The sequence below is a fragment of the Nicotiana sylvestris genome, chromosome 8 (genome assembly GCF_000393655.2).
Source record: "Nicotiana sylvestris chromosome 8, ASM39365v2, whole genome shotgun sequence".
NCBI classification, from domain to species: Eukaryota; Viridiplantae; Streptophyta; class Magnoliopsida; order Solanales; family Solanaceae; genus Nicotiana; species Nicotiana sylvestris.
In genome coordinates this window covers 15597148-15616893 of record NC_091064.1, presented here as the reverse complement: position 1 = coordinate 15616893, position 19746 = coordinate 15597148, and the positions used below count along the sequence as shown (strand labels likewise).

The 19746-nt window shown below is 39.5% G+C and overlaps 1 long non-coding RNA gene and 1 pseudogene across 1 annotated transcript; one reads left to right on the top strand and one right to left on the bottom strand.

The window, feature by feature from the left end:
- Positions 1-404: 404 nt before the first annotated feature.
- LOC104219018 (DNA-directed RNA polymerase II subunit RPB2-like) lies at positions 405-17441 on the bottom strand (annotated as a pseudogene).
- A 417-nt stretch (positions 17442-17858) lies between these two features.
- Positions 17859-18955, top strand: LOC138874549 (uncharacterized). Its single transcript, XR_011401551.1, has 2 exons — positions 17859-18030; positions 18499-18955. It is a non-coding gene; the product is annotated as an uncharacterized lncRNA (long non-coding RNA).
- The last annotated feature ends 791 nt before the right edge of the window (positions 18956-19746 follow it).

The following is a 19746-nucleotide window of genomic DNA, read 5'->3' as shown; positions in this document are numbered from 1 at the left end:
TAATTGATTATGTTCAGGTAATTGTTTTTTCTATAACCTTTTTCTTTTTCTAGAAGTCTTTTGTTTTTATGTACTTATATGGTGTTGAAATTGGTTTGTTTGGTGTAGGTGGAGACTCCATATGCTTGGAAATTGCTAGTGCCGGAGTTGACCGCAATGGGCATTGCACCAAGGATGTTGCCAACTAAGGAACTAAATGAAGAAAGTAGGGCATAAGGTGAAGGAATAGAGAAAAAAATACATGTTCTTATCAGAAATGCCAATTCACAATTTCAGGCATGAGGTGAAGGAATACATAGCATGAGACTAAGGGTAGGCAAAAGTGTTATGTATTTCTCCACCTCATACCTGAAGTGATTTGGCATTTCTGACAAAAACATGCAATTTTTCTCTATTTCTTCACCTCATGCCCTACTTTCTTCATTTAGTTCCTTAGTTGGCAACATACTTGGTGCAATGCCCATTGCGCTCAACTCCTGTACTAGCAATTTTCAGGTATATAGAGTCTCCACCTACACCAAACAAACCAATTTCAACAACATATAACTACATAAAAAGGAAAGAGTTCAAGTAAAAGAAAAGTTACAGATAACACAATTACCTGAACGTACTCAATTCTGTTTCAACACCCCTTACATTTGAACTTATTGTAACGGAGCTGCATAATGCCAACCGGCCCGCATCTTTTACAAAGAAAATAACAGAATGGGTCACTTTGCTCAAACATCGCTCCTCGAGAAAATGAGCAGCACCATGAGCAATTAAGCAGTCCTGTTCCATTTCTCCGATTCTTTGCCTACCCGAATGAGACCCACCCTTGACAGGTTGCCTAGTAAGCATTTCCACGGGGCCTCTCTCACAGAATGAACAATATCATCCACCATCTTCTTCATTTTCTGAAAATATGTAGGCTCGAGAAAAATTTTCTCTACTAGTTGTCGGCCCGTGTGACCATTGCACATGGTCTCCATGCCGAACCTTTGGTATCCCCATTTGTGCAATTCCGTAATAATATTTTCAACCGTTACACTCTTTTGCCTCCCGTGCAGCAACTTTGCCCATTATACACTCCATTAGCTGATCAACAGTCATTCGAGATGGAATAGAATAAGAATTCACAATAACATCAGGAGTGATGCCTTCCAGAGTCCATGGCATATCCTCTTGCGTAAATGTCATGCCAACCACTCCCTTCTGACCATGCCTACGACTAAACTTATTCCCAATATGGGGAATTCGAACTGATCTCACTCTCACTTTTACAAGTCTATGCCCACTAGCACTTTCACTAACCTGATCTACCATTCTAATTTCATCGTGCCGTACTTTGGTACTGCAATCACACCTAGTAAAATGGGTTGTTTGCCCTTGATCTCCAATGATCACATTTGCACCAGAAACTCTAGTTCTATTACCATTTACCATTTCTAGAATCTCATGGCGTACACTGGTACTGCATTCAGGCCTATTAGAAGGGGTAGCTTGCCCTTGATAATCATCGTGAGGGATGGAAATTGTCTTACTAATGATCACCAGAAACTCTAGTTCCAGGAGAGGCAAAACCATCATCATCTAATTTATCATAACCATGACTCATACCAGCGTGTTAGATCTATCAGGACGTCCAAACTCCTCCCTCACTAATCTCCCCATCTTCTTTTCCATATCCTTATAACAATGGTACGATGGCGACTAGAAGAGTCCACAGTCGATTGAGGGTTGATTCAGAATGAAAGGATCACCTTGGTTGAATCCTGAATAGCATGTAATGGCCACAATTGCATTTACGCCCGCAGGTAGTTGCTTGGAATGCAAGTGTTCCATGCATCTAGTGGTGACAAGAGGCTTCTGAGGATAATAGAGCACATGCGATAGTGTCTCCTGTCAACAAAAAAGGAAAGAAATGTCACCTTTATGAATAATACATATATAAACTCAAAAGTAACCGAAACACTACCATCCCTAATGTTACACCATATGCGTCTTAAGGTGATGTATAATGAATATGAGACATTTTAATCATGATTTAAATGAGTTTAAAGTCATAATATGACTATATATGATGTTTGGATAGAAAATATAAAGTTTGGGAAAAATCGAATTTAAGTTGCGGAAAAACCGACTAAGAATTTGCCTTGTAACAGAGCATTTTGAGCAATAAATTTTGTGTTCTATATGGGGTCTTTTTGGGATATATTATATATCAAATTATAGGTCTTGGAATTAGTTTCCAATGCTCTTAGCTGTTAATTGATACGACATCCGAATAAAAAGATATAAATGTTGGAAGATGGGCTCATGCTAGGGTGCCAAACTAAAACCTCTTTGACTTTTCAAGTTGATATATAAAGGTCTTAGGCCATTTTATATTCATTTTTCCATAGAATATGACTTGAGAACATCCATAAACATATCCATCAGCTCTCTTCTAGGGTTTCAAAGGATAATAACATTCCAGGTATGAAATCAAGAAGCGACAATATTAGAATGATCCCTACAACGTAAGTAAGTATCGCTATATCGCCTCTCTTTTCTTTGTTGTTTGAGTTTTGGAAGGTACTTCATAGTTAAGAAAATATTTGCTTTATGTATTTAAGCTTTAAATATCAATGAAGGTTGATAAAGTTTTTCTAATAATTAGAACTCACGTGACGTTGATCGGAAGTTGTGAGTTAGATTTATTTACTTTTAATGGTCTGTTTTATAGTCCACTCGTGCTGGCCTTTTTGCTGATAGTTTATGGAGTTTGTAAGGATAAAAGGGCGTGGAGAAACTCCACATGTGGTAGGGTAATAGGCTCGTCGCTCGTCGGTGCAATTTCTGGCTAATTGATAACTTGTTGATTGCGTGTGTTATGGTATATTTGGGGCTTTTGTTGTATTGAAGGTCCCGAATTGTAGTTGGATTGTTTTTGAGTTGTTTATTGTATTGTGTTTGTATATCGCCTATAATATGCTTGGGGGAGCAATAAAATCAGGTGATATGCTGCCCGTTTTATTTAGAATCGAGTTATCGTTTCAGATACGTGATATACTAGCCCCCTCTAAGTTGTACATGTATTTCTTTGTTATAGGGTTGACGAGCTAGTTGTCATAAGCTTGTTGTTGAGTTGCATTGACAGCTTGAGGTATGTTAAGGTTATCACTTCTTTCCTTTTGGCATGATCCATATGATACAACGAAACAACTTTCATAAATGATTCTGATCTTAGAAGTACTAGAGTTGACTATGTTCTTGATTCCCCATATGTCCTAATATTATATCATCTGTTCATGGGTCTCATGACATTTTGAGAGATCTTATTGACCTACTTCATTATGCATTGCATTCATTTGTACATGTATATTGACCGATAACCAGATGACGTTATATACACGTATATTATATATATGGGGTATGGGGAAAGGTTATGGTGTTATATACGCACCACCACCTGATCAGCTGGTATACGTTTATGATTATTCCCATAGAGGCTGAGATGATATGATGGGATGCCCTCAGGGTCTTGATGATGTCATCTACACATATATCCATGCATGACATGACATTTCTATGCAACATTATAAATGTTTCATGATTCACAAAGCTATTCGGGCTTACAAGTTGAGTCCGTTACTCCATGTTTCATTCATGTCTTTTATATACTGATTTTTATGCCTTACATACTCGGTAAATTATTCGTACTGACGCCCCTATTACCTGGGGGCCGTGTTTCATGCTCGCAGGTGCAGGTAGACAAGCTGACGGTCCCCCTTCTTAGGATCCTTGCTCAGCGAGAGTTGGTGTGCTCCATTTGATCCGGAGCTGCTATTGAGTTTTGGTACGATATTTTTGTATATATATGGATATGACGGGGCCCAATCTCGTCCTTTATATAGTTGTACACTCTGTTAGAGGCTTGTAGATAGTCATATATATTTGGATAGTATGTGGCCTTGTCGGCTCGCCCTACTGTATTTCGTATGTGTGTGTGTGTCTGTATATATATCTGTGTGTGTGTGTGTGTAATATGTCTTTTGGGCATATTTTCCCACGTATGTTGTTCATATGAATCAGTAGTTTATTTTCAGATTTTATGCATGACCTACACTTATTTCATGATTATTGATAATAGGCGAAATCTAGGTGATTTAGCTATTGTTTATGCTTCAGCTTGATTATATTCCAATGACATATTATGGTTAATTGATGAAAAATAGGCTATAATTGTGATATGTATACATTGCAGGATGAGAAGCCTTTATAATGCTCTCAAGAGGATATTGGAATGATTTATGAGCAAGAACAACCCCTCGGAGTTGAGTGCGCGCAAGGACGAGACAAAAAAATGGACGAAATCAAGCTCCAGGTGCGCGAAGAAATGCACGAAGCCGTGCAGGAGTTCGCGCGTAAGAAAGGCCGAGGCAGAATCATGCGCGAAAAAATGCGCGAGCTCACGCGTGTCCGGTCCGAAAAAATGTTATTTAGGGGTAAAATTGGAAATCTGGAGAGAAACCCACTTAACCTATATAAAGTCAAGCTCGCCCAAGGTTAAAAAAAAACAAAAAAAGGTTTTCATAGTTTAGTGCAAAAAATTGAGAGGCAAGAGGCAAGAGGCAAGGAGGAGTTTTGACCATCAAGTTCTTCTTTTCTTCTCTTGTTTTTGCTATTTTGTGATGAAATTGAACTTATTTGTGATGAACACTAGTATGAGTGGCTAAGACCCATTGTTCTAGGGTCATGGGTAAAACATGAATGTTGTTGTTTGAAGTTTAATTCGACAAAGTCGATTTATCATATTGGGTTGTTTATTTAATTCTGTTCTTAATTATTTTGCTGAGTAGCTAACAGTGAATACTATCTACGAATCTTTAGTTGAACTCGAAAGTGGGAAATTTAGATTGCTTATAGAATTAAATAGAGTAAGTTCTTGAACCCGGGCCTCGGGGAATGGATTCGCAATTGGGATAGACATATACCCAATTGCCTTGCTTGGTTGAAATACAGGAATTGTAAATGCGTTCTTGTTAATCTTAATTCCATAGACATATAGGCATTGGGTTGACTTGAATAGGCGAGTAAGAACTCGACAGATTCTTATGAGTAATATCAACCCTGTCAATCATAACACAGATAAATTGATTAGTCATTTTAAGCCAAGAACACAACACGATTGTTAACTATGCCCGTGACTCTGGAATATCCTCTCCTACTGTTTGTTACTCGAAATTGCTATTCGTTTGGTTACTTGGTTTAGTTAGATTAATTCTTTTTAGTTCTTTATAGTTGAAGTAGTAAAACAATTACATCTCTCTTTTATGAACAATCTCTTGGGTAGATAAAGAAATTTGGTTTGAATCAGTCAATAGTTAATCATAAGTCTTCGTGGGAACGACACTCTACTCACTACTCTATTACTTGACGATCACGTGCACTTGCGTGAGTATTTTTGGTTGCAACAAGTTTATGGCACCGTTGCCGGGGACTTAGAAATTAGCTACTTGACTGAATTGAGGTTTTATTATTTATTTATTCGAGTTTTAACTTTCAGTTCTCTTTGTTTGTGCTAATACATGAGTTTCTATTGAATGCGAAGAAGTAGAAGCGCAAACAATCTCCTTCCTCTTGATCCCGAAATTGAACAAACACAGATTGAGGAGGGAGGTGGACGCTAGAACCAGAATTGAAAGAGAATTGGACATCATAGTTCAACCACATCCAATTGAGATGGCAGGTAATGAGGAACGCGTGGTGATTGAAGCCGCAAGGCCCAATCTGGCTAATATGACTCAGGCTATTGTGAAGCCTAACATCACTAGGCACTTTGAGCTGAAACAATACATGGTGCAGCTGATCCATTCCACAGGGCTGTTTGTGGGTTTACCTCATGAAGACCCGCAGAGGTACATTCAGAATTTCTTGGAAATTATAGATACCTACAACTATCCGAACGTTTCCAAGGACTTTGTCAGGCTGACACTTTTCCCCTTTTCACTGATTGGGGAAGTTAAGGAGTGGTTGAATAAAGAGCCAGCAAATTCAATCCGCACTTGGGATGATCTGGCGAGGAAATTCTTAATCAAGTTTTTCCCCACCAAGAAAACAAAGGTGTTGAGGAGTCAAATTCTTGGGTTCGAACAACGAGCTGGCGAGACACTTCGTCAAGCATGGGAAAGGTACAAGAAGATGCTCAGAGACTGTCCTCATCATTGTCATACAGACAAGGTATTGGGTCACACTTTTGTAGATGGGTTAGATGATGCTTCAAAGATGAATCTAGACTCAGCTTGTGGGGGTAGTTACATGGCCAGACCATATAGTGAAATCCAAATTTTGCTGAATAATTTCACTGCTAATGATAATAGCTGGCAAGGTGAGGGTGATTCACTGAAGGACATTAAGCAAAAATTAGCTGGGTTACTTGAACTTGACGAGGTTTCAACCATGAGAGCCGATATTGCAAAGCTACCCAATCAGATGACTAGAATGACAATGCAGCAACCACAACCGATGCAACATGTACACCAAATGGCTATTTGCTGCGAATTATGTGGTGACAATCATATGAGTGACATGTGCCCCACAAATCCACAATCCATCTATTATGTGGGGCAATAGAACAGAGGTCCACCGAATCAGCATGCACAATATGGGAATTCTTACAATCCGAATTGGAGGAATCATCCCAACTTCTCATGGGGTGGAAATCAGCAGAATCAGAATCAGCATAGACCCCAAAGGGGTTTCAATCAGCCTCAAAAGCCACCCCAACAAATGGAAGAGAGCACCGACGAATTGTTAAAAAAGTTGTTGATTGACAATCAGCAGATCAAGACTGACAATCAGCAGCTCAGGACTGACTTCAGAAATCTTGAGAGGCAGTTGGGGCAGTAAGCTACTAATCAAAACACTAGACCTGCAGGCGCTCTCCCCAGTGACATAGAGAAGAATCCACAAGTGAATGCCGTTACACGTAGAAACGGGAGAGAGCTTGAGGAAGTGCCAAAGAAAAGGAAAGATAAGCCTGTACTTGAGGGATACTTGATCCCTAAAGTGACAAACGAACCAAAGAAGACCGCTAAAATTCCAGAGCCAGTAGAGGCCCCAAGGCCACCACCACCTTTCCCCCAGAGATTGCAAAAGAAATGATGATTTCATGTTTAGCAAATTCCTCTCCATGTTGAGCCAGGTTCAATTGAATATTCCACTGGTTGATGTGCTTCGCGAAATTCCAAAATATGCTAAGTACATAAAAGACATAGTGGCTCATAAGAGGATATTGGCTGAGTTTGAGACAGTTGCACTTACTGAGGAGTGCACTTCTAGGGTCCAAAATAAGCTTCCTCAAAAGCTTAAGGATCCTGGAATCTTTACGATTCCTGTGCGTATTGGAAATGTTGATGTGGTTCGTGCTCTTTGAGATTTGGGGGCAAACATATATCTGATGCCCCTATCTTTGTTCAAACAATTGGGTCTGGGAGCTCCAAGGCCAACTGCTGTGATGTTGTAACTGGCTGACAGGTCAATAACACACCCTGAGGGGGTGATTGAAGATGTGTTGCTGCCGATTGGGAAATTTATCTTCCCTGCTGACTTCATTATCCTCGATTATGAGGCTGATGAACTGGTCCCAATCATATTGGGGCGACCTCTCTTGGATACTGGTGACGCAATTATCAAGGTGAGAGAGGGAAAGATGATCTTGAGGGTAGAAGATGATGAAGCGATTTTCAATGTCTACAAAGAAATCCAACTTCCCCGTCACTATGAGGAGCTTTCCATGATATCGGTTGTAGAGGCTGATGAACAAATTTATGATCCAAGTGTTTTTCTAGACGATTCTCTAGAGAAAGCACTTATGCTGTTTGATAGCCTGGGCAATGATGAGGAGGTCGAGGAGATGATGCACATCCTTGACACATCTTGTGCATACATGCAGGGGATACACCCCTTTGAACTCTTGAACAGGCCAGAGGGACCTCCTCCAAAGCCGTCAATTGAGAAAGCCCCAAAATTGGAGCTTAAACCTCTCCCATCTCACCTGCAATATGCTTATTTGGGTGACTCTGACACCCTACCTGTTATTATTTCTTCTGACTTGTATAAATTGCAGGAAGAAAAGTTGCTGAGAGTGCTACGGGAGCACAAGCGCGCACTGGGGTGGACGATGTATGATAGTAAGGGCATTAGTCCAGCCTTATGCATGCACAAAATCCTCATGGAGGATGGACATAAGCCCAATGTTGAGCAACATCGCCACCTCAATCCTATCATGAAAGAGGTGGTAAGAAAAGAAGTGATTAAGTGGCTTGATGCAGGTATTGTATTTCCTATCTCAGACAGCAAATGGGTAAGCCCAGTCCAATGTGTACCCAAGAAAGGGGGGATGACTGTGGTAGTTAATAAAAATAATGATCTAACCCCAACAAGAACTGTCACCAGGTGGAGAATTTGCATTGACTATAGAAAATTGAACAATGCCACCCAGAAGGACCACTTTCCCCTCCCCTTTATTGACAAAATGCTCGATAGATTAGCTGGCCAGGAGTACTACTGCTTCCTGGATGGTTACTCGGGGTATAATCAGATTGCTATAGCCCAACAGGACCAAGAAAAGACCACCTTTACGTGTCCTTATGGCACGTATGCGTTCAAGAGAATGCCCTTTGGTCTTTGTAATGCACTGCGACTTTTCAAAGGTGTATGATGGCCATCTTTACTGACATGGTTGAGAGGTTTGTGGAAGTATTCATGGACGACTTTTCTGTTTTCGGATGTTCTTTTGATAACTGCTTAATGAACCTCGATAAAGTACTTGCTAGGTGTGAAGAAACTAACTTGGTGCTAAACTGGGAAAAGTGCCATTTCATGGTACGTGAAGGTATAGTTTTAGGGCACAAGGTGTCCAAAGACGGTTTGCAGGTGGATAAGGCAAAGGTGGAAGCGATTAAAAAATTGCCTCCACCGATATCTGTCAAAGGCATCCGCAGTTTCTTGGACCATGCAGGTTTTTATCGTCGTTTTATTAAAGATTTCTCGAAAATTTCCTCTCCCTTGTGCAGGTTGCTTGAGAAGGATGTAGTCTTCAAATTCGATGATGTTTGTTTGAAGGCATTCGAAGAGCTGAAAGGAAGGTTGGTGACTGCACCTATCATAATTGCTCCAGACTGGGAGCAGCCATTTGAGTTGATGTGCAATGCTAGCGACTTGGCTGTTGGGGCTGTCTTGGGACAGAGGAGAAACAAGATCTTCCACTCCATCTACTATGCAAGCAAAACTATGAATCCAGCTTAGATGAACTACACCGTCACTGAAAAAGAGTTGCTTGTAGTAGTGTGGGCGTTTGACAAGTTCAAGTCATATCTTGTGGGGACCAAAGTCATCGTCTACACACATCATTCAGCCATCAGGTACTTGTTTGAGAAAAGGGACGCCAAGCCGAGACTGATTCGGTGGGTCCTACTGCTACAAGAGTTTGATTTAGAGATCCGAGACCGCAAAGGAATAGAGAATCAAGTGGCTGATCACTTGTCCAGATTAGAAAATCGGAATCATGTGGCTGAAGGGGATGCAATCAAAGAAACATTCCCTGATGAGCAGTTGTTGACAATCACCTCAAGCACAACCCCGTGGTATGCATATTATGTGAACTTCATTGCAAGTGGGGTGACACCACCAGAATTCACACCAGGCAATAGAAGAAGGTTCATGCATGATGTAAGGCTCTACATGTGGGATGAGCCATTCTTATACAGGCTCTGTGCAGATCAGTTGGTGCGGAGATGTGTTCCTGCGGAGGAGATGAGCGCCATACTTCATAGTTGTCACGCCTCATCATACGGAGGTCATCACGGTGGAGACCGGACAGCTCAGAAAGTGCTACAATCAGGTTTTTACTAGCCAAAATTGTTTACGGATGCACACGCCTTTGTTAAAATGTGTGATAGGTGCCAAAGAACCGGGACGATCACTAAGAAGCACGAGATGCCGCTGCAAAACATCCTGGTAGTGGAGCTTTTCGATGTTTAGGGAATTGACTTCATGGGACCTTTTCCATACTCGAACGGTTATAGATACATCTTGGTGGCAGTTGATTATGTGTCTAAGTGGGTGGAGGCCATTGCTCTTCCCTCTAATGATGCAAAGGTGGTGGTAAGCTTTGTCAAGAAGCATATCTTCACACACTTTGGAACTCCCAGAGTGTTGATCAGCGATGGAGGTACGCATTTCTGCAACAAACTGTTAAACAATGTCCTTGCAAAGTACGAGGTCAAGCATAAGGTCTCCACTGCCTATCACCCACAGACGAGTGGTCAAGTGGAGGTTTCAAACAAAGAGGTCAAGCAAATTCTTGAGAAAACAGTGAGTGCAAATAGAAATGATTGGGCCGGGAAGTTAGACAACGCATTGTGGGCGTATCGAACAATATACAAAACTCCCATAGGTGATTCTCCTTATAGATTGGTTTATGGGAAGGCATGTCACTTGTTTGTCGAACTTGAGCACAAGGCCTATTGGGCAATAAAGAAGCTGAACATGGATGGGGACTTAATTGGAGAGAAGAGGTTGCTGCAACTCGATGAGCTCGAGGAGTTTTGATTACATGCATGTGAGAATGCCAAATTGTATAAAGAGAAGACTAAGAGGTGGCATGACAAGCACATTCAACATCGAGAGTTCGAGCCAGGGCAAGAAGTTCTGTTGTTCAATTCGAGGTTGAAGCTTTTTCTCGGAAAGCTTAAATCTCGTTGGTCAGGGCCTTTAGTTGTGGTAAGCGTGAAGCCTCATGGAGCCGTGGAGTTGAGAGATATGAGTTCAACTGGCACTTTCTTGGTGAACGGTCAACGGATAAAACATTACTGGGGTGGTGACTTTGCACGACACAAGACCTCAGTGGACTTGAAGGATGCTTGAGAACATGTTGAGTCGTGCCGCGATGTTAAATCAGGCGCTGGATGGGAGGCAACCCATTGAAATGTTGTAACCGTCGTGCCACGACGTTAAATAAGGCGCTGGTTGGGTGACAACCCAACGATAGTAGTAGTGTTTGACTTTGAGCTTTAACTTACTAACAAATGCAGGCGACGAAGGGCGAGTGAAAGGACCATCAACCAAGAGCAAAACAGATGGAAAAAAATGCAAAAATAAATGCCCAGGAGCGCGACTTCGCGCACAAGTTCGAGCGACTTCGCGCACAAGTTCGCGCGAATTCGCGCACAAGTTCGCGCGACTTCGCGCACAAGTTCGCCCGACTTCACGCACAAGTTCGCGCGCCTGAGTGAACCATTCTGCCTGGAACAAAACAGCAACGCGCGAAGACTACGCGAGCTCGCGCACCTGACGGAACTCTTCCGGCGTTTTGTATTTTTTTTAGTTTTAGTTTTTCTTTTTCTTTTTTTCTTTTTTAGTTTAATTGGTTATTTTTTAGAAACAATTACCCCCCTTCTAATAAACAATACCCGTTCCTCTCCCCATTCTCACCCAAAAATGCCCAACTCCTTCACCAAATTGCAGCACCCCTGCCCCCATCCCCCTCTTACGATTTTCTTCCCAAACTCACTAGCATCTTCCCCATTCTCCTTCACAAGGTAAGAGCCCTAGTTGTAGTTTTCTTTCTTTTTCTCTTTCTATTTTCAGATTTTTTTTTTCTTTTTGTATGTTGTATCTTATGCCATTAGTGTAGATGTGTTTGGTGATTTGGTGTTCAAACTTGGTGAAATATGTTGTGGAGTTAGTTTGTTGCAAGTGTGCGGTGGGTAGTACTTGTTTTGGGTTATGGATAATATTTGTGGGAGGCCCTTGTTGCAAGACACTTAGAAAAGAGTTGTGAGAGCCTAATGCCCACAAGGTGTTTGTGGAAAGGCCTCAATAATCATGATTATGTAGTTGTGACCAATTTTGCGTGTGAAGTCTGAGTAACAACATTAAGTCACACTATTTTTGTTGGGCTGAGCTAATGTGTCCACGTTTTGCAGGTATTATGGCACCATCGAGAAAGCGCCAAGCCACGAGTCCATCCTCAAGCCACCAAAGGGCGGCCCCTGCACGTCCCTATGACAGGAACAAATTTGTCTCCCCTGAGGCTCAGACCCGTTTTACAGAGAAGGTTGCCAAGAAGCCAATTCCGGAGAGGGGCATTGACATCAAAAAGGTCAAGGAACGATGCCCCCACATATACAATGAGTTGATGGAGCAGGGTTTGCAGGCCTTCATTGACGAGCCAGGGGAGGCTAATGTAATGGTTGTATGCGAATTCTATGCTAATCTACCAGAGCATGTCAACCATGTAGTCACGGTGCGCCGCAAGGCGGTGGATGCCTCCATTGAGGCGATACGCATAGTATATCAATTGCCCGACCCTCTGCCTGGGAATACTGACTTTTATGAATATGGGCGAAATCCAACCGATGCCAAGTGGGAGTGCTTCTTTGATGAAATTTGCGTACCAGGAAAAATGGTAGAGTGGCTGGAACATGGAGAGAAGTTCCACTCCTCCGTCTTAACTCCAGAGGCGAAGAGCTGGCTGTATTTGATTAACAGTTGCCTTATTCCCTCAAAAATACTATGGAGGTGAATGGACCCAGGGCTACATTGATTTGGTGTTTCATCAAGGGTCTTCCCTTCGACATGGCCAAAGTGATCCACGATGAGATGTTTATCCGGTGCCCCCAATGCCTGTATGGGTTCTTTTTTCCATCTTTGGTGACTAAGCTTTGCAGGAAAGTGCAGGTGCATGAAAATACTCGTGTGGACGGGCTGGTAAGAAAAAGCCACAAGATCCGACCTGGCAAGAACGCGACGGGGTCAGCCCCAGCAGTAGCGGCAGGTGGAGAGGATGAGAGTGATTCTGATGCATCGGAGGAGGAAGAGGATGAGCAAATGGATGTGGAGGGCGAAGCGCAAGCCCATGCGCCCAGTGCAACAGCTGTAGCACTATCACGAGCAGCGTCCTCTTCAGGAACTGCCAAAGTGTCCCGACACACCACATTGGATAAGGAGGTGGCTGATCTACGCACCTCCATGACTGATTTAGGCACTCGTGTGGACGCGATAGCTGACCGACAAGTCAAGTCGGAAAAGAAGTTCATGGGTTGGATGCGAGCTTTGGGGCGTGCGTGCAACGTGAACCCCGAAACCGTTTCCGATCAAGAGTGAAGCTTCAGGGAAGTCTCTTTACCTCACTGCTCTTTTAAATTTTAAGCCATGGGGACATGTCTTCTTTTTTAAGTGTGGGGTGGGGATTCCTTTATGTTGTATGTAGTTGTACAAATTGCCGGGTTGTTTTGTTTGTTTCATGTTGACTTGATAGTTTTTGTTAAGCAGGAGTAGTTTTTTTTGTTAATTTAGATAAATGGCTCGGCCCGACGACGGATCCCTTTCGACGGGGTTCTTGAGGGACTGAGTTGAGAAAAAAAAACTGAAAAGATTGTAGGCTCTTCCTGATGACGAATCTTTTAAACGATTTTCTTGAGGGAAGTGAGTCTAGAGAAAACAACAAAAAGATTTTTTATTTTTTTCTTAGGTGGTGTAGCAATTCCCCCTTGGTTTTTCTTTAAACTGCAGTTCTTTTACAAGGGTTTAGCTTGAACCGGGCATAAGTAGTTTTTATTGTTGTTTTCTTTTTGATTTGTAGATTAGGGTAATGGGCTACGAGCTATAAAATTGAAAGAGAACCCATAACGTTGACACACCTGAACACAATAGATCTTAGAGTGTAACGCTTAGTCATAATTGTTGAATCTCACTGAAAGTGCCTTAATTTGTATGTTTGTTACTGAATTGAATGCTCGTAATGGAGCGTCTTGATGAGCTGATCTGAATGAGTCATATGCCATGTGTGGTGAGTATTTGTGTAGTCCATGTATTGTACTTGTGTCTAGAACTTGCTCGGTATGTGAGTTGAAGCGAAATTTTAGGTGATGCTCGGTTTGAAAAAATGATGTTAGGCTTTCTTTGACCTTTTTGAGCTTAATTGCTTATCACAAATAAACTTTGTCCCTAGTTAACCCTTTTGAGCCTTTAGACTTTTGTTTGGCACCCGCATTACAAGCTTATACCCTTTTGTTCTTAATTGATATTTTTTTGATCCTTTTACCTCTTAAAGCACTTTAATTGTGAGAGGAGCTCTAAAAGAAGTAAGAAGGAAATAAGTGTGGGGTGACTTTTGAGTGGAACCAATAAAAGGATGAAAGGTGCACTTATGTTGTAAACGAATGCACCACTAGCAGAAATTGAGTGACAAGAAGAATAAACTTTATCAAAAAAGAAGAAGAGATGATTACATTGTGTCTTGTTCCAACTAGTGGGAATGAATTAATAGAGTGCTTAAAGAAGAAGGGAGTATTTGTGGGATGATATTGTGTGTGAATGAGAAGTGGGTTGAAGAATGTGCGCTAAAAATTGCTCATGTGATGTGTTAAAGTGCTTAGGGGTTGATTCACTATTCCTAAATACATCCTACTCGTCCCTTAGCCCACATTACAACCATGAAAAAGTCCTAATTGATTTTGGATCGAGCTAGCTTACATTAGTAGAGATTTACATTAAGGGCAAGCTTATGGTACCAATTGCATGCATGTGACCTCTTTTGTGAGAGTGAGTGATTTCCTTGATATATGTGAGTATATGAATTGAATGTGGTGGATTGAACTCAGTTTTTCTTGATGTAATTGTGAGGGCATATGGTTCGTGACGGAAAAGCAAGTCTTGACTTCTATGTAGAGTACTTTGAGGAAGTGTGAATATTGCATGGCACTTGAGAGTCGACTTTGAGGCTAGGATTGTTCACTGCTAGGCATAATACATGTACATTGTTCTAGGTGTAATGCGTTAAGGGAAATGGTTGAGTGAAGGATTCTCTAGAGAGTATAGTTGATTGCTCGAGGACTAGCAATGAATTAAGTGTGAGGTGTTGATAATAGGCGAAATCTAGGTGATTTAGCTATTGTTTATGCTTCCGCTTGATTATATTCCAATGACATATTATGGTTAATTGATGAAAAATAGGCTCTAATTGTGATATGTATACATTGCAGGATGAGGAGCCTATATGATGCTCTCAAGAGGATATTGGAATGATTTATGAGCAAGAACAACCCCTCGGAGTTGAGTGCGCCCAAGGACGAGATGAAAAAATTGACAAAATCAAGCTCCTGGTGCGCGAAGAAACGCGCGAAGCCGCGCAAGAGTTCTTGCATAATAAAGGCCGAGGCAGAATCATGCGCGAAGAAACGCGCGAAGTTATGCGCGAGCTCGCGCGTGTCTGGTCTGGAAAATGTTATTTAGGGGTAAAATTGGAAATCTGGAGAGAATCCCACTTAACCTATATAAAGTCAAGCTCGCCCAAGGTTAAAAAAAACAAAAAAAAAAGGTTTTCATGGTTTAGTGCAAGAAATAGAGAGGCAAGAGGCAAGGAGGAGTTTTGACCATCAAGTTCTTCTTTTCTTCTCTTGTTTTTGCTATTTTGAGATGAAATTGAACTTATTTGTGATGAACACTAGTATGAGTGGCTAAAGACCCATTGTTCTAGGGTCATGGGTAAAACATGAATGTTGTAGTTTGAAGTTTAATTCAACAAAGTCGATTTATCATATTGGGTTGTTTATTTAATTCTGTTCTTAATTATTTTGTTGAGTAGCTAACAGTGAAATATTATCTACGAATCTTTAGTTGAACTCGAAAGTGGGAACTTTAGATTGCTTATAGAATTAAATAGAGCAAGTTCTTGAACCCGGGCCTCGGGGAACGAATTCGCAATTGGGATAGACATATACCTAATTGCCTTGCTTGGTTGAAATACAGGAATTGTAAATGCGTTCTTGTTAATTTTAATTCCATAGACATATAAGTATTGAGTTGACTTGAATAGGCGAGTAAGAACTCGATAGATTCTTATGAGTAATATCAACCCTGTCAATCAATAACCCAGATAAATTGATTAGTCATTTTAAGCCAAGAACACAACACGATTGTTAACTATGCCCGTGACTCTGGAATATCCTCTCCTACTGTTTGTTACTCGAAATTGCTATTCGTTTGGTTACTTGGTTTAGTTAGATTAATTCTTTATAGTTGAAGTAGTAAAACAATTACATCTCTCTTTTGTGAACAATCTCTTGGGTAGATAAAGAAATTGGGTTTGAATCAGTCAACAGTTAATCATAAGTCTTCGTGGGAACCACACTCTACTCACTACTCTATTACTTGACGATCACATGCACTTGCGTGAGTGTTTTTGGTCACAACAATTATATCTTAGACATATGCTTAGGGATGTTCGATAGATAGAACGCGGGCACTCGTCACGGCCCATCGGTTTGGGTTGCGACACGTGATTGGTAATTGACGGCGTAAATTTCCAAAGCTTGCTTACTCAGAGCACATGTTTTAGCTTTACGAGGAGACTAAAAGAAGAAGAAAAAACTAAAGCATCATAAAGTTAGAAGACTAACCAGTTGACTACAGAATTGACATTCAAAACATAATTCACTTGGTTATGATTAGGAAACAGAATAATTGATGCACAGACGCCCAATATGAGAGATGGGTGAATCTCCCAATGTGTATAAGGAGCATTTCCACGTGCCTTGCGTGCTTTTACAAGATCCTTAAGAACATTAATATAAGCATTCAACATTCGTGGAATCGTAAAGTGCATTAGAAAATGTTATTTACATTTATAAACATGCCAATCATCATGTTTTCTTTCTCTTCCGCGTCGAGCTCAATATAGCCTTTGTCTGCCAGACCCCCCAGCCACCTTCAGAGGATTCCTGGAAACAAATATTGATCACAAATAAGTAATTGAGGCAAGAAAAGTACAAAACTTCAAGTACAGAAAAAGTTGATATTCTTTTCTTGATAATCAAATAGAAAGTAATATCAGACAAGAACAAGAAGAGGGGTGGGGGTGGGGGTGGGGGACTATTAGCAAACCATTTGTTTCAATGCTTCAATATCTCTCTTCTTAATTAAAAGCCTCCGATTTTCCACAACGAACAACAGACGACTACAACGGCCAGAGTCTGTAGAAATCCGAATTTCTCTCTATCCGACATGATAAAATATCCCAAGCCTAATAGTTTGATCTTCCTGCATATGATAAAGAAACGGATGGAAAATATTCTCATAATAACAAACAAACAGTTACTATCACTTTTAGCATAATTTTCTTACCATCTTCTCGTAGTGAAAATGCTTATTTGACTGTTACATACTATTGGATAGATGATAACTTTTGTATGAAAAAATATATTATTGATTTTAAAAATGATAAAGATCAAAGTCATACTTGTGCATTTATAAGTAATACTATTTATGAAGTTGCTATGTTTTACAATCTTTCAGAAAAGATTTGTGTATGTCATTTGATAATGCTTCTAACAACAATGCTGCTATTATAATATTAAAATTTCATCTATACTCACCACTTCCTGAAATTTCATATTAAGTGTGCATGTCATATTTATAATTTAATTGTGAAGAGTGACCTTGAATTATTTAGAGATGAGATCACTTTAGTTAGAAGAGCTGTTAGTGTAATTAAAGGAAATAATAGAAGTGCTAGATTAAATGCATTTAAGGAAAAATATATACAATATGGACTAAAATCAAGACTCATGCTTGAAGAAATAGTTATTAGGTGGAATTATACTTATTTATTCTTAATATATTGTTAAAAATATAAAATGCCTATAATTGAAGTTGTGTTATGATGAATATCACATTATGGTGGATGTCTACTCTTCTTCCATGATCTTTAGCTAAAATGCTTAATGACATATTCAATGACATAATTTGTATGTTCAATGACATATTCCATGACATATTTTCTTCACTTTTTATGCCTATATAAAGGCCTTGTAATAGATAGGAAAAATACACAATTGAAGAAGAAATAAGAATCTCTCTTCCTCTCTTTCTCTCTATATCTCTTAGTTTGTTTTTGCTTGTTCTATATTGTTATTTTGGGTTATATTTCATAACACGTTATCAGCACGAAGCTCTAATTTTATTCTTAACTCCAGCTAAGTTGAGCCATATTTTATTGAGGTATGTATCATTATAATCATTTTATTTATGGCAGTACATATATCATATGCTTAATTCTTACAACCTAAATTTTTCTTTGCAATTTTTGATAATTTACATCATTCATGTTGTTGTTCCCTTTTTCATATTTTTGTTTATCATGTTGTTTTTCACACCTGACACAATACCATTAAAAAAAATGTATGCATATGTATGTAGTGTATACATTATCTAGTCACTGCAACTAATAAAACGTTAAATTCTATATATATATATATATATATATATATATATATATATATATATATATCAATAATATAAAGTGAAATGAAATAATATATAGTTTCTATTTTATGGCATGAATAAAATGAAATAGTAGATTGCTAACATGATATAGCTTTATTTTCATTTGTTTTACCTTAATCGATTTGTTTCATTAATTGTTTATTATTATAATTATTTCTCTAACTTATTCATCTTTTATGATAGTTTTCACTATGTCAAATTTATCAAAACTTGAATTTGTGGCACTTGACATCACCGGGAAGAACTATTTATCATGGGTCCTTGATGCTGAAATTCACCTCGACGCTAAAGGTCTTGGAAATACGATTATACAAGGAAATGAAGCATCAAATCAGGATAAAGCGAAAGCCATGATTTTCCTTCGCCATCATTTACATGAAGGGTTAAAAACTGAATATTTAACAGTAAAAGATCCACTTGAATTATGGATTAATTTGAAGGATCGATATGACCACCTAAAACTTACGGTATTACCAAAAGCTCGGTATGAGTGGATACATTTAAGGTTGCAAGACTTTAAAACTGTAAGTGAGTATAATTCTGCTATCTTTAAAGTAAGTTCTCTATTAAAATTATGTGGAGACACTATCACAGATGAGGACTTATTGGAAAAAACATTTTCTACTTTTCACGCTTCAAATGTGGTGCTACAACAACAATACCGTGAAAAAGGTTTTAAGAAATATTCTGAGTTAATCACATGCCTACTTGTGGCTGAGCAGAATAATACTCTATTAATGAAAAATCATGAAGCCCGTCCTACTGGGTCAGCTCCATTTCCGGAAGTGAATGCTATAGCAACATATGATAAGTTTGAAAGAAAACAAAATAATTACCGTGGTCGTGGACATGGTCATAAACGTGGACGTGGCAGGGGCGAAACAATTATCGTCATTATGGTGGAAATAAATTGGAGAACAATAAGGGTTCTCAAATTAATCATTCAAAAGGTAAAGCTAGTATGTGTCACCGATGTGGTATGAGAGGTCATTGGGCGCGCATTTGTCGTACGCCAGAACATTTTGTCAAACTTTATCAAGCCTCCCTCAAGAAAAAAGAAAATAATGTGGAGGCACACTTGACCTTTCAAAATAATAATGATGAAGCAGGTCCCTCAAATAAATATGATTCTAAGGCACATCCTGCATATAAAGATGATGATTTTGAAGGCCTAACAAATATTACTCATTTAGAAGTTGGAGACTTCTTTGAGGATATTGACTGAAGAATGAATCATCTTACTGGGGAATGAAGTTATAAAAGTTGTTATGTTTATGTTTGCAACTAGTTTATTTTTTCTTGAGTGTATTTTCCTAATGCATCATGTATTGCTAGTTTCTATATTTCTAATGTATTTCTTAATGTTTTTTTTGCTTGTCTTTCATATTTCTTATGATGTATTATTTGTCTTTTTTATGAAGAATATGAAAA